The sequence below is a fragment of the Paroedura picta genome, chromosome 11 (genome assembly GCF_049243985.1).
Source record: "Paroedura picta isolate Pp20150507F chromosome 11, Ppicta_v3.0, whole genome shotgun sequence".
NCBI lineage: Eukaryota > Metazoa > Chordata > Lepidosauria > Squamata > Gekkonidae > Paroedura > Paroedura picta.
The window spans coordinates 23,798,272-23,812,030 of record NC_135379.1 but is presented as its reverse complement, the minus strand read 5'-3'; the positions used below and the strand labels follow the sequence as shown (position 1 = coordinate 23,812,030).

The following is a 13,759-nucleotide window of genomic DNA, read 5'->3' as shown; positions in this document are numbered from 1 at the left end:
AAAACAGTGCCACCCCCTTCCCCCAATGACCCTGGTGTACCAACATCACTTCTGGGCAATGTCAACAATGTCATCACATTGTGATGTTCTTCCAGGTTTAGGTGAGTTGGGGAGAGGGGGGGCAAGGTGTGACCAGAAAGCAGGGGACCCCCACTCAGGCCAGTAGACCTGGCAATTCTAGTTAGAATTGATATCAGAATTCTCTTGGAATTCCTCAAATATCTGATTTTTACTGTAGAAACTGGGGAATTCCCAGAGTATTGTATTATTTCCAAGTACAACCAGAAGTGATATTATTATTATTAATATATTGCCCTCCCCGAAGGCTCAGGGCGGTTTACAGAGAGCAGCAAAGAAGTTACAGATAATGTTACTGAAGGATGGGTGAGACCTATGGAAGAGGACTGTAATGGATACAGATCAGCTGCATTGTACAGATGCTGTCTCCAGGTGAGAATTTGGCAAGGGGGAAAAGGGAAGGACAGTGCTATCTAGCTGTCTATCTATCCATCCATCCATGTATCATCCTATAATTTCTATACTTCCATGATGTTTTACTGCCAGGAAACTCATTTCACATTCCATCAGTTCCTTTGAAAATGATAGAGTGCGATCATTTGCCTAGTCCTTGTTAATGGGCTGGGCTTGTTATATTCGTACTTCACAGAATGAGAGAATGGCTTGGCAAATTCATATCCATTACTACAACAGATGTACTGCGGTGATACTTGCAGAGTCCCATTTAATAGATTTGCTAATAAAGAAAAATATTTTGTCATTTGACAAATTATGAAATTTTAACACAAACGGCTACAATTCTCAAACCAATTATTCCAGACCCCATAATTTCTGTTGGAGTCTTATGGGGTAAGAAGCCTAAGATGACAATGATAAAAGGGATGATGATTTTGTTCCTTGTAACACCTTTTAAAAAATTAGTCCAAATTGCGAAGTTTATATGAGGTAGGTAACAATGTCAGTCTATTAGAACAATATTCACAGCCACAACAAGACAATTTATTAATACTAACCAATGTTTGCAAATGTATGCAAATAATTCTTCAGGCTGGATGGGGAATATTAACAAGTGGAAATGAAAGCCATGATAATTCACAGGAGAAAAGCCAGGGCAAAGGAACTGGTGGAGAGGAAGTGCATTCTCTGAGGTCAATTCCCCTGCATTGCCATCCTTTAATTAGTCTGTGGGCAGACCCTCTTCATTACTAAAAGGATCCTTTTGTGGGAGAAATTAAATTTGAAGGATCCATTACTCTAATTCTTCACCTCTTACATTTCTCCCTCCACGGTCCTTTCGAGGAGATTTAACAGCTTACTTTCAAAGCCCAAAGGATCCTTGAAAGATAGAGTCACAAACGGCTTGAAATTCCCTCTTTTGTGATCCCTTTGGATCTCATTGTTTACTGTCAAGGGGACCCTTTGATATGAGAACTATTGTGAGAATAAACATTTCAACAACAGATGCTGTTTAGTAGAAGACTATGTGTTAATCATCATGCATGGAAACAATCCATTAGATGATCTTGTTTCTGGTGTAAAAAATTAAAATAAAATATAGAGCCAATGTGGTATAGTGGTCAGAATCTGCTCCCAAAGCAAACCCGGGCCCTGAAAGAGCTGATACAGTTCTGCAGGGTCTGTAAGATGGAGCTGTTCTGCCAGGCTTTTGGTTGGGGCCAGTGAAATTATAACATCTACTAGGCTGCCCCTATGGAAAATGCCCCCTGTCTCAGAACTAGTTCTGGGTGATCTGATAACAAGTCAACATTGTTGACAGTTAATTACTTATATGACTGTATTTTAAAAATCATATATGTTGACTGGCTGTTTACATGTTTATTGTTTTTATAATGCTAGTTTCTATTTTGTTTTAGTTTGTATTTGATTGTATGTTATACGTTTTAAATGATACACACCACCCTGAGCTGGCCCATTGGGAGGGCGGTATAGAAATTCAATAGATAAATAGATAAATAAATACATTTGAGACTAAGATTTGGGAAACTAGGTTTGAATCCCCATGGAAGCTTGTTGGGTGAACTTGGTTGGTAACACACTGTCTGCCTAACCCACCTCAAAGGTTCCTTGCGGAATATGATGAAGAAGGGTAAGACAATGTTGCAACTTACTTTGGATCCCATTGGGATGAAAGGATATAATGGAAGTAAATAAATAGATAATAAATAAAATTCAAAGAGGCTGACAGGAGCTAACCTATGTCTACATTGTGGTCATGGAAAGGTCCAACCATCACAACTGACCTACGGAAACCCCATAGGCTTTTGTAAGCAAGAGATGTTCAGAAGTGCTTTGCCAATGCTTGCCTCTGTGTTATGACCTTGAACTTTCCCATTCAACTCCTACCCGGGGATAAACCCTATTTAGTTTCTGAGATCTGTCTTTGGTACTTAAGTGATTCAAATATAGGTTCCAGATAACATCCAGATAAATGCCCTCTGTAGGAGGGCATTTCAAAGACATGGTGCCACTTCAGAGAAGGCACGACCTATAGAGACCAGGCATGTTAGAGACCAGGCTTTTGTGGGTGATTTCATAGAATCATAGAGTTGGAAGGGGCCTCATGAGTAATCTAGTCCAACCCCCTGCACTATGCAGGACACTTGCGACCCTATCGCTCATCCACTGTAACCTGCCACCCCCTTAAGCTTTCACAGAAACAGCCTGTCAGATGGCTATCCAGCCTTTGCTTACATATTTCAAAAAATGGAGAACCCACCACCTCCCGAGGAAGCCTGTTCTGCTGAGAAACCGCTCTAACTGTCAGGAACTTCTTCCTGATGTTTAGACAGAATTTCTTTTGAATTAATTTCATTCCATTGGTTCTGGTCCATCCTTCTGGGGCAAGAGAAAACAACTCTGCTCCATCCTTTATGGCAGCCTTTTAAATATTTGATGATGGCTATCAAATCCTCTCTCAGTCATCTCCTCTCCAGGCTAAACAGACCAAGTTACTCTACCAAGTAACTGGTCACCTACTGAAATGACATCACAAAGAGGTAACCTGAGTTCCCCTGGAGTTCCCCGTCTGTTACTGGCAGTGGAGATATCTGAAAATACTGGGAGAAGCCCACCTCCACCTAGAAACTGGACGCATACTGAAATGACATTACAAAGAGCTCACGAGAGTTCCCCTGGAGAGGAGGGTATGTCTGTTACTGGCAGGGGAGATATCTGAAGACACTGGGAGACAGAGGGGAAGCCCAACTCGACCTAGAAACTATAGACCGACTGAAATGGCATCACAAAGAGGTCACCTGAGTTCCCCTGGAGAGGAGGGATGCCTGTTACTGGCAGGGGAGATATCTGAACACACTATGAACCAGAGGGTATGCCATGAACAACTTGTGAGCCTCTAAGATGAGTATATTCCAGCAGCCTGTTATTTTTTTGCTTGCCCCCGGCAGCCATAGCAGAGTCCTTGTGAACACCATATTATGAGGTGTGTTTGGTTTGTCGGCCACAAGAATCACAACCCTGGCCTAGATGAACTCTGGAGGGGTGTTGGCTGTGTTGCCTGCATTTGGCTACATTTTATAAAACTATCAATATTTAAATTTCACTTTTAAAATTGATTACCTGGCTTTGAAGCTTTACACAGCCTCCCTGTCTCGTCTGGAAATTTCATACCATATTCATTTATTAAATATCATTACTTTCCAGTGACTATGGGTTTGTGGCAACTAACATTACGCCACTGGGTTGCCAATTCCCCTTTTTTGTTTTTCAAAGCAGCGTCTGTTCGCTAAAGAGTTGTAAAGTGGTAATATTTGGGCAAAACTGCTATAAAACAAGGAAGAAGCCCCGCTTTCCTGTCACAATCCATCAGGAAGATTTTAGGGATTCTTCTTGTCTAAAATATTCATAGGCAGCAAAACGTCCTGAATGTCCTACAGAATTTATGGAGAGCCAGGCAGATGATTGATGTGGAGGTTCTGTTCTGAGTCACTCACACTACGCAATTCTATTTGTCTTGCCAAACACCAAAGAGCAAGCAACTCATAAAATGCAAAGGTAATAGGCCCCTCATTTCCCCCCCCATTTTTTTTTTTAGAAAAAAAAGATAAAAACCTGGTGTACATTTCTGAAGGTAACAAATGTATTAAGTAAATGAGAAAAACACTATTAGGGGTTTCTAACAAGTTGTATATTAGGAAACCTACCCATGTTGGTATGTATAGATCTGGTATTGCAGCCCTTCTAATGCTATGAGACCTATGAGATAATAAATTTATCTCTAATCTTAATCTTAGGGGGATCATTTTATTAATTTCTCATGACACAGGAAGGGAAGGTTTCATTCATGCTATAAAAAAGATTTTTTTGGGGGGGGGTCAGAGAGTAGATCAAGCTTCCTTGGCTAACAAAATGAATACAATATACTAGAAATACTGCCTTTTTTCTGTCTATGAACATTTGTTACAGCTCTGTTGTTTTTGTTCTTGCTGGTTTTTTCCACCTTCTGATTAGGGAGTCAATTGATACAACCTGTAACAGCTTTGAGCTAGTTTATACATGCATGTAAAGTACTTGATAACCCCCCCCCCCAATCAGTTTAAGAAACTAAGATGTGTACACTACAGTTGCAAGCATTGTGTTTGAACTAATAATGTAAGATTTATCTCTACTGTTTGATGTTTAATGGTCTTATTCACACATGCTGCAATCAACTAATGCGAACTTGTTTGCATCACATGCATATGTGAATATTAAATGCTGGAAGTTAATATCAAAGGATCTGCTACTGTAGCTAAAGTCATCTTCTGAGGGTCTGCTTTGAATAACCACATCTTTTGATCCAAGAGAGGGCTTCCTTGGACATCATGACACTAAAACTATGAAACTTTTCCCCCCAGGGATATTTTTTTATCCCCTTTTGTTATTGTCCTCCTGCCTTACATTTTAAGTATAGTTTTATATATTATTACTAGAAAATAAGCTCGCTGTAGTGTTAATACAGTGGGCGCTAGCCGTTAGCTCTGCGCCCCCCCCCCCGTCGGCGCGGCCTACCTGACGCAGCAGAGTGCGAGCGGGTCTGTGTACGGGCTGGGCGGGGGGGGGGGGGCTGGTGGCTCTGTCCGGAGGAAGGGGCCAATCGGCACTCTTCCTCATCCCGGACAGAGCCCGCCCTAACTCCTCCCACTAAGCCCTTATGGCTTTATTTAATCCGCGGCACCTGCGGCGCCGCGGGCTGTGTTAAGATATGCATGGTGTTTGGGGATGTGGAATAATATAGCATACCCTCATCTCATCAGATCTCAGAAGTTAAGCAGGGTCAGTACTTAGATGAGAGACCACTAAGGAAGACAGCAGAGGAAGGAGAGGGCAAACCAACTCTGCTTAGTCACTTGCCTTGAGAACTCTATGGAGTTGCCTTAAGTCAGCTGTGACTTGACAGCACTTCACTCATATACATGCTACTTTCATTTTAATTGTTTTAGTATGTGTTTCACTACAACTTGTTTTAACTGCAAGCTACCTTAGTGGCCCTGACTGAGCAAAAAGGCTACGTACAAATTTTGTTAATAAATAAATTTTTACTATACAAGGTGAAAAAATGGTTTTGAATGACTTGGTTTGTTTATTTGCTACTTATAATGCAAAGTTACCCAGATGGTTTTATAGCTCCTTTTGTTTATATTTATTAAGGGGTTGTTCACACATTCTACAGACTTGTTGCTCAGTAGTCTTTATTTTATATTTATTCTTTATCTTAAGTGGATCTGTTCCTGCAAATAACTGGCAGCCATATATTTTGTACAGCATCCCTCTAGGCAGCTACACAAATTTTGGATTGAATTCCTGCCATACACAGAGAGCTACCACGGGAAGAACTTGGCATAAACTAGAAATTATTTTAATAGGCAGCGGGAACCATGCCTGTTGAAATTGCTTTCAAAGGCTCTTAAAAGCTAGTTATGGGCATGAACAGTTTAGTTTGTGGCAGTTTAGTTTGTGTCTGAACCACAGACCAAACCATGTCATTTAACGTATAATGCTGGGAATAGCTTGTGGCTGCATCCTTTAATGCAAGATATAGGGAAAGGCTGGGAGCCGTTGGGGAGCTCTCACAGAACCCCGGAGCTTCAGGAAGTCTGGTTGGCAATCCCTGCCCTAAACTGTAGTTTTCTTAGAACAAGGTTTGGGTCTAGTGGCATCCTGAAGACTAACAAAGTTTAATTCTGGGTATAAGCTTTTGTGTGCATGCACACACGAACATATACTCAGAGTTAAACTGTGCTGGTATTAAAAGTGCCACTGGTCACCAACTTTGTTCTTTTACTTCAGCTGAACATGGCTGAGCCTGTAGTGTACTTAGTTTTACTACAGCTTTGGTCTGGCAGATGGCCCCAATTAGTCCTATCTCTATTTCCCACAATAGCCTCTTTACCTTACTTAAGTTGTACCCTTCCATATTTTTTGTGGTAAAGCAGGAATTATAGCAAGCATTAAATAGCAACCTAACTCATTATCAGTGAAGAATGTTTACAGTGTATGAACGGTGGGAAGAAGAGAGAACTTTCACCTGCACTTTGCCAATCTGAACAATTTCAAGTTGGCCTATAATAACCAAAGGATGACTAGTGGCCATAGAAACAGCTTATTCAAAGCAAAAATCCAAACAAGCAAGTGTGCAGGAATTACTCCTAAGCAGACTTTCTTGGAAGTCAGTCCCCTTTTGCAAGATTCAGACGCAGGTGGTTTGGATGCACACACAAAGTTTCTCCATGGCTTCACCCGCATACTACTATTGCATTATGGAACTCAGAAATTACATGTAAAGAGTCTCACTTTCCTTCTTTACAGATTTACTTACTTTTCCATATCTGATGAAGAACAATGTCCACAGTTTTTTCTTTTTATATAGTTCTGTCTGACAGTACTTCAAAAGGTCAGAAACTTGGTAAGATTTAATACTTTTCATCTTATCTCAAGGGCTTGGGGGAAAGGTGGAGATAGAAACACAGGGCTAAAAGCCTGGGAACAGAAAAGGGTTAGTGGAATCTATGACTGTTCCAGCAGAATCTGTTACTTTTCATTTGAAGAGAATTCTAACATCTGCCCCTTGCCCACTGAGCGAAGATGAATGAGTCAAAAAAGAAAGCCAGAAAAAAACTAGTTACTCAGAAGAATGGAACGTTTCAGAATGTCAAGGCTATCCAAATAAGCATTTTAATTTTGGATTGTAATATTCTATCTTTAAATAAAACAGGAAGATGTGATTGTGACTGATTTATGAGTCATTTGGTCCTTCCACATAAGGGGAAGGGGCTTACATAGATATCTCAAACAGTAATATGAAACACAGCGTAGCTTACCTTTATCCAATAGGCTTGATTAAAATAGTCCAACCAGAGAGACTTAGTTCCTTCTCTTTAAGAGGAATCTCAAGAAACTATGCCAAGGATATTAACCAAAAGGGAATGTTTGAAGTGGCCAAACAAAAAGCTAGTAGCCACTGATAGTCTTACCCTCCATGAATCTATTTCCCCTTTAATGCTGTTTATTTCTGTGGCCTATGCCATAACCAGCAGAAACAACAAGGTCCATTCCGCACAACTTGACTGTAGCTGAAGTCTTACAGTTTGTAAGCGCTATTAGTGTTCCGCATGACATCGTCAACAAACCGCAAAACTCCCGCCAAACTCCAACAACATTCGGAATTTTATAGTGCTTCGGGGGGAATCCAGAAAAGTGGATTCTCCCCAAAAGAAGCGCTTGACTTCTGAGCACAATCCGCAACACATCAGCAAAAGACAGGTCTATTCTCAAAATACTGGTAGAAAGAATGTCCCTCCCTAGCTCCTGTCCCCGAGCTTCTGGAAACAGGGTCACCATTCCCCCCCCATAAACCCCTGAAAGCAACGAATAAGCGAGCGCAAGGCTTCTTTGTCTGAAGTTCCTTCACAAGCAATTCAGAAGTGCTTCACAGTAAAACAAAGCTCCCTTCTGCAATTGTCTTTAAGCCTTCCGAGCACAATACAGCCTCCAGTTCGACGCTACCCATAATTTCGGGCCAGAAATTGCACCCATTGAGGAAATTTTTTTTTTAACTTGAAGAGGGTGTAAATGATTAAGCGCAAGCTCCAATGCCAGCAAAAAAGGTCTTTTTGAGACAATGAATGAACAAATATTCATTGCTGCTGGTGTTTTTGAGTTTTTTAAAAATAGTTTTTTAAAGGGAAAGGGGCTTTTTGGGAGCACGAACACAAACGTTCATTGGCTATTCTGTTTGATTGATGGCCAGGGGCGGGCAGAAGCATGGGAAAAAAATCGCCTTCTTTGTTGTGATTCCAGCGAAACTGGAAACCTATGGGGAATAAATAGACCGCTACTGGGACTTCAGTATTCCACTAAAATTGCAGGTGTGTGGAATGACGAAATTCCAGTATTATAGCATTTCTGCATACTGCAAACATTTGGCAACATTGGTCGTTGTGCGGAATGGACCCAATGTTAAGATCATTCAGTGTTGTTATTATCCTATTTGTGCATACTAATTCTTATGTCCCATTATGTCTTATGTTCTACTTTAGATGTTATTTTCTTTCCAAATGCCACTTCACTATGATTACCTTTACAAACATTTCAAAATTCATGTTTCCTCCTTCCCAAGGCATTACTTTTCTTAGAAACTCCACCTTACACATTACGCAATACACAGGCTGGGCCCATGGGCATTTGATGTTGGCTCCCCACTAGGTTGTCCCCACAGAGCTCTGCGCCTGCATGTGTGCATCAACCAACACGCCGGTGCCCGCCCCTCCCCCCACACCCGCGGCATGGCGCTGGCTGCTACGGGCGGGAACGGCCGCTTTGGTGGCCGAATTGCACAACCCTACTTTCCAACCCATTCTAGCAGTCTCTGTTGTAGGAGAGTCAAACATGAGTATCACGTTTAGAAAACAATGAACATTGATTCTAATTCAAGAGAAGAGCAGACGTCCACATTCAGAAGATCTGAGATGGCAACATGACATGGTATTATTGAATAAATCTATTGCAAGATGTAAGTGGTAGCTTATTTCCCACAATTGTCATTTAACTTTGTTTTGCAGAATGCAAGAAAAAATAACACCCCTTAATAATATGATATAATTTGTAAGAATGCCTATAGAAGCTAATATATTTCTGGTTTACTTTGAACAGATAAAGATACAACAATAACACTGTTGGTAAAGCTTAATTAGTTAGTGGTATTAAAGCTTTCCATTTTGTTAATTTCCCCCCTATTTTTCATAATTTTAGTCACTTAAAAATAGAAATAACTTGGATGCTTCTTATTCAGGGTCATTGTCTGAATTTCACTGAATGACTTGATGACATTACTTTGATACACTTATTTTAAATTTCTGAAGTGAGTGGAATCCAGGTGAACCTAACACATTTTAAAAGCAATTTTCTATCAGCAGCTTCTTCAGTCAGTTTCCAAGCTGGGTCTCAGATTGCTTTGATTGGAAAAAGCAGTCTTGGGGATTGAGAAAACTACTGGACTCAGGAAGACCTGATGGCCTCTTTCCATGATGATTTCAGCATGAAGCCCTATGGAGAGAAAAAACGCTTACATGGACTTTCAGCGTTATCAGTTCATGCTTAGCACAGAGTGAGGGCTGGAATAATGGACTAGGACCATTTCCACACTAGAGCAAACACCTCCATAGGTATTCTTAAAATTCTGAATAATGCCGTAATTTCCACATAAAAATCTGCCCTTTCAGGAATAAATCATATTTCCCTACTACCTTTCCCCATGTTTTCTGAATGGTATCTTAACAGTGAATTTATTTTTAAATTGAATGGTAAAATGTAGTTTTCAAGTGAGGAATTCCATGATTTGCTGGATTTGTTTTCCTGCCATTTTCCGTCATCATCTTAGCATGTTAACTCATCTACTGCCCACCACCCTCTCCCAAATTTGTCCCTGTGATGTCCACCATTAAAAAAAAAATGTTGATAGCATTATTGCACAATTTTAACCACTGCAGCACAAACTAAAATACCTTATTTTCCTTTTGACTGGTTAGGAGGGTCTGTATTGTATATCCTTTATCTAAACAAAAAAGGGTTTTTTAAAAATCTGTGTGTGGAGAATGGTGCCAGGTCTCTCTGGTGCATATCTGGTGCCACTGGGCCCAAACTGCTTTGTTACTTCAGACCAATATGACTACACACCTGAATCAGCTGATGCATTTCTAAGCAGCTTGCCCATGAGTTCCTCTGCCTTGATACTATCTGTCTGTCTGTCTGGCTAGCTACCTAATTTAGCATTTATTAACCGCTGGCTAACTCTATTTTAGCATTTATTAACCGCTGCTCCTGGACGCTGCTCCTGGACACTGCTGGCTCATGGCAGTTTACAATTAAAATCCATAAAACATTAAGAAGTACAGCAATACAATACAGCAGTGATCATGGTGACCGAAACCAGTTCTGTAATCCCACCACCACCACCACCTCCATGCTAGGTAAGCAGCCACACACCATCACCCTCAGGGAGGTAGTCCCTGTTCAGATGTCCAGCATATGGGGCTTCTACAGGGAGGGACCAATCTTCCTCAGCCTGGCCTTATCCAAATGCCTGGTAGAAGAGCTCCATCTTACAGGCCCTGCAGGGCTATGTCAGCTAAGTCAGGGCCCTTCCGGGAGCTCATTCCACCAGGTCGGGCCCAGGACCATAAAAGCCCTGACCCTGGTCGAGGCCAGGTGCATCTCAAGGGGACTGGGGATGACCAACAGATTCAAACCAACAGAGCAAAGAGCCTTGTGCGGGGCATAAGGAGATAAGTGGTCCCTCAGCTATGCGGCCATGGATGACCTCAAAGGTAAGAACTAAAACGTTGAACCTGATCCAGAAGCTAATTGGTAGCCAATGCAATTACCTCAGAACAGGCTAGTTATGGACCCTCCAAGATGACCTGGAGAGGACCCTAGCAGCTGCATTTGGAATCAGAGACAACGGGTCAGAGACAATGGAAGGCCCATGTAGATTGAGTTATAGAAGTCCAGTCTGGAAGTGACTGTTGTATGGATCACTGTGGCCAAGTGTTCTGAGGACAGGTAGGGTGCTAGTAGCCTAGCTTGACAGAGATGGAAAAACACCACTTGAGCTACCTTGAGGTGGCAGAGGATCTCTCTGGTATATCCAATGCATTTCTGAGCAGCTCGCATGTGGGGGAGCTTGCTGGGTGAACTTAGAAAGGGATTGGATGTACCAGAGAGATCTGCCATCACTTCCTCCTGCAGATGAAAACAAAAAGTTTAAAGACAGACATTATAGACCACCCTTCAATAAATGGCTGAAACATGGGCAATTTTGGGCTGCAAGAGGAGAGAGGAACTGTTTCAAACAATCACCTGTCACTACTAATATAGTCTTTCAGAACTGTGCCCTTATCCAAACAGGCATGCAGAGCCATGCTGTCCATTCAGGTAATGCTGTTTGCAGGATGGGGAGGGACAGTAGAGACATATAAAGGAGACACAGAAACATATAGCATTTAATTTTGGCATGACTGAGGAGTGTAGGCAAACCACAACTTCCCCCTATCCTGCAACCAGCAGATCACAGTCTTTTGGGTAGAAAAACCCACTAGCAGGCCCACATGTCAAGTTCCCCCTACTCATCAGACCTGCTGGACTGCCAGGAAGATGAAGCTAAGGAGAAGCCCACAAGTGTCAGTCTCTTTTGGGGGCAGGTGGATTCTATGACACTGAAGTCTCTATGGCACTGAAGTTTCCCCCCTGCCCAGAATTTGTCTTCCCCTGGCTCCATTTCCAGATCTCCAGGAATGGAGTTGACAACCTTAGTGAAGAGGGAAGGAGACTGAATATATGACTTCTCTGCTTTACTGTGTGACATCAGGGAGCACTACCATTCATTGGGAATTTATTTTTGCTCTTGGAAGAGATTAGTGGAGTTTGGTGGACTATGAAATGAATTGGAAATGAAATCCAAATTGGAAATGAAATCCAATTTATGTCCAAATAGTTAAGTTAGGGGATTAAAAACATGCATTCAACAACAACAATAAAATCAAGATAATGGTCTTAGCTCTAGGAATGATCACATGTAACAGGGCCTTGCATATATTTATCCTACAGAAGTATCCATGTTAAGATTGATGCAGCAAAATTAACAGGTTATTTCAGCTTCTGTAAGTCAGAGCTGATTTTTTCAGATGCAGTGTACATCCAGAGAAAATATATTTATATCAAAAGTTTCAAGCAGTGCAAATATATCTCCTATGGATGTACACTCCATGCTTCTGTTGATGGGGACCCCTGGCTCATGAGCTCTTATGCTGAAATAAATTTTATTAATATTGAACACATCACTTGACTTCTGCTGGACTTTTGCATCAACTATTAACATGTCAAGAAATTGCATAGCAGCACAAACATCAGATGTGGAAAATATTTGAATTAGCATTGAGGAATGAATCAGAAGAGCCAGATCACATGCACACGATCTGGCTGTCATGCATACAATCCAGTGGATCCATTGGGCAGGTAATTGGCATCCAGTACAGGATCAGCCCCAATCTTACTGCCTACTGAAAAGTGATCTCTGGATCAGAGATACTGAGTTTCATGAAGATAATTCTGCCATTCTATGGGCTACACACATGTAAAACATCTGTAAACACCTGAATGGATATGGGTCTCTGGATTGACATATTTGTCAGGGGGCAGGGAGGGAAAGAGGAGAATACTTTGAATGATCCTTTGACTCCTAGATTAATTACGACAATGTTTAATGTGAAATTTTAGATGCATATTGAAATATTAGGATTTTCAGAACATCCGCTGGGGTTTATTAGAAATTAAAAGCAAACCTTTCTAGGTATCCTTTCAGTGGTTTGTGTGGGCATAACAACAGCAACCAAAAAGAAGGAAGTGAGAATGGAGGGAAATATTCATTTCCAGACGAGCACCAGAGAGCTTTCGGGTGGCTGTTGGCAGGTGCACAAAGGCATTGTTTTGCAGATATTATTGATAGCTTTGATATACAGCCTGGCTTGTTGAGGCCAATGGGATATTGTCTTCCTAACAAATCTCATCGTGCCAGCAGTGTCGCTTCTATAGGATGGCTTATCAGCTCCAAGCAGAACCTGCCACACTCACACTTGCCTTCATAGCCTGAGAGGAAAATAAATTGTACCCAAGATGTTATTAAGAAAGAATTATTGTGAGTGAGATGCATGACATTATGCAAAAGCATGGTGTTTTCCTGACTAAATACCGCTTGCTTAAAAAAAAAAGAATTCTACGGCTTTAGTAGATGGCGAACGTTGCTGGTAAGGCACTGCTGTGTTTCAGGAGGTATTCTCATAATTCCCCCTTGTAATTTAATATTACATTTGGAGAGCAGTGTTCAAGAATTGTCAGGCCTTCTCCTTGTTGGACTTCTGTGGCATGTTAATGTTGCCATAGTATATGAGAAAGATGCTTCAATGGTGTTTCATATGAATAAGAGTCTTACAATACTATTTGGTATGAGGGAATGCTCCTCGGACACTTGTACGTGTGCAAACTTCTGGGTTTGGGAATGGAGCAGCCTCAGTTTAAATGGAATTCTGTGTGCACATCAGAGCATTAAATAACTTTAGACCAGAGGTAGTCAACCTGTGGTCCTCCAGATGTTCAAATGTTCAGCATTTGCTGGCAGGGGCTAATGGGGATTGTAGTCCATGAACATCTGGAGGACCACAGGTTGACTACC

General features: G+C 41.4%; 1 long non-coding RNA gene across 1 annotated transcript; it reads left to right on the top strand.

Moving 5' to 3' along the window:
- Window positions 1-3,390: 3,390 nt before the first annotated feature.
- On the top strand, window positions 3,391-7,207 carry LOC143820752 (uncharacterized). The gene is made up of 3 exons (XR_013225495.1): window positions 3,391-3,478; window positions 6,844-6,940; window positions 7,083-7,207. It is a non-coding gene; the product is annotated as an uncharacterized LOC143820752 (long non-coding RNA).
- Window positions 7,208-13,759: the final 6,552 nt, after the last annotated feature.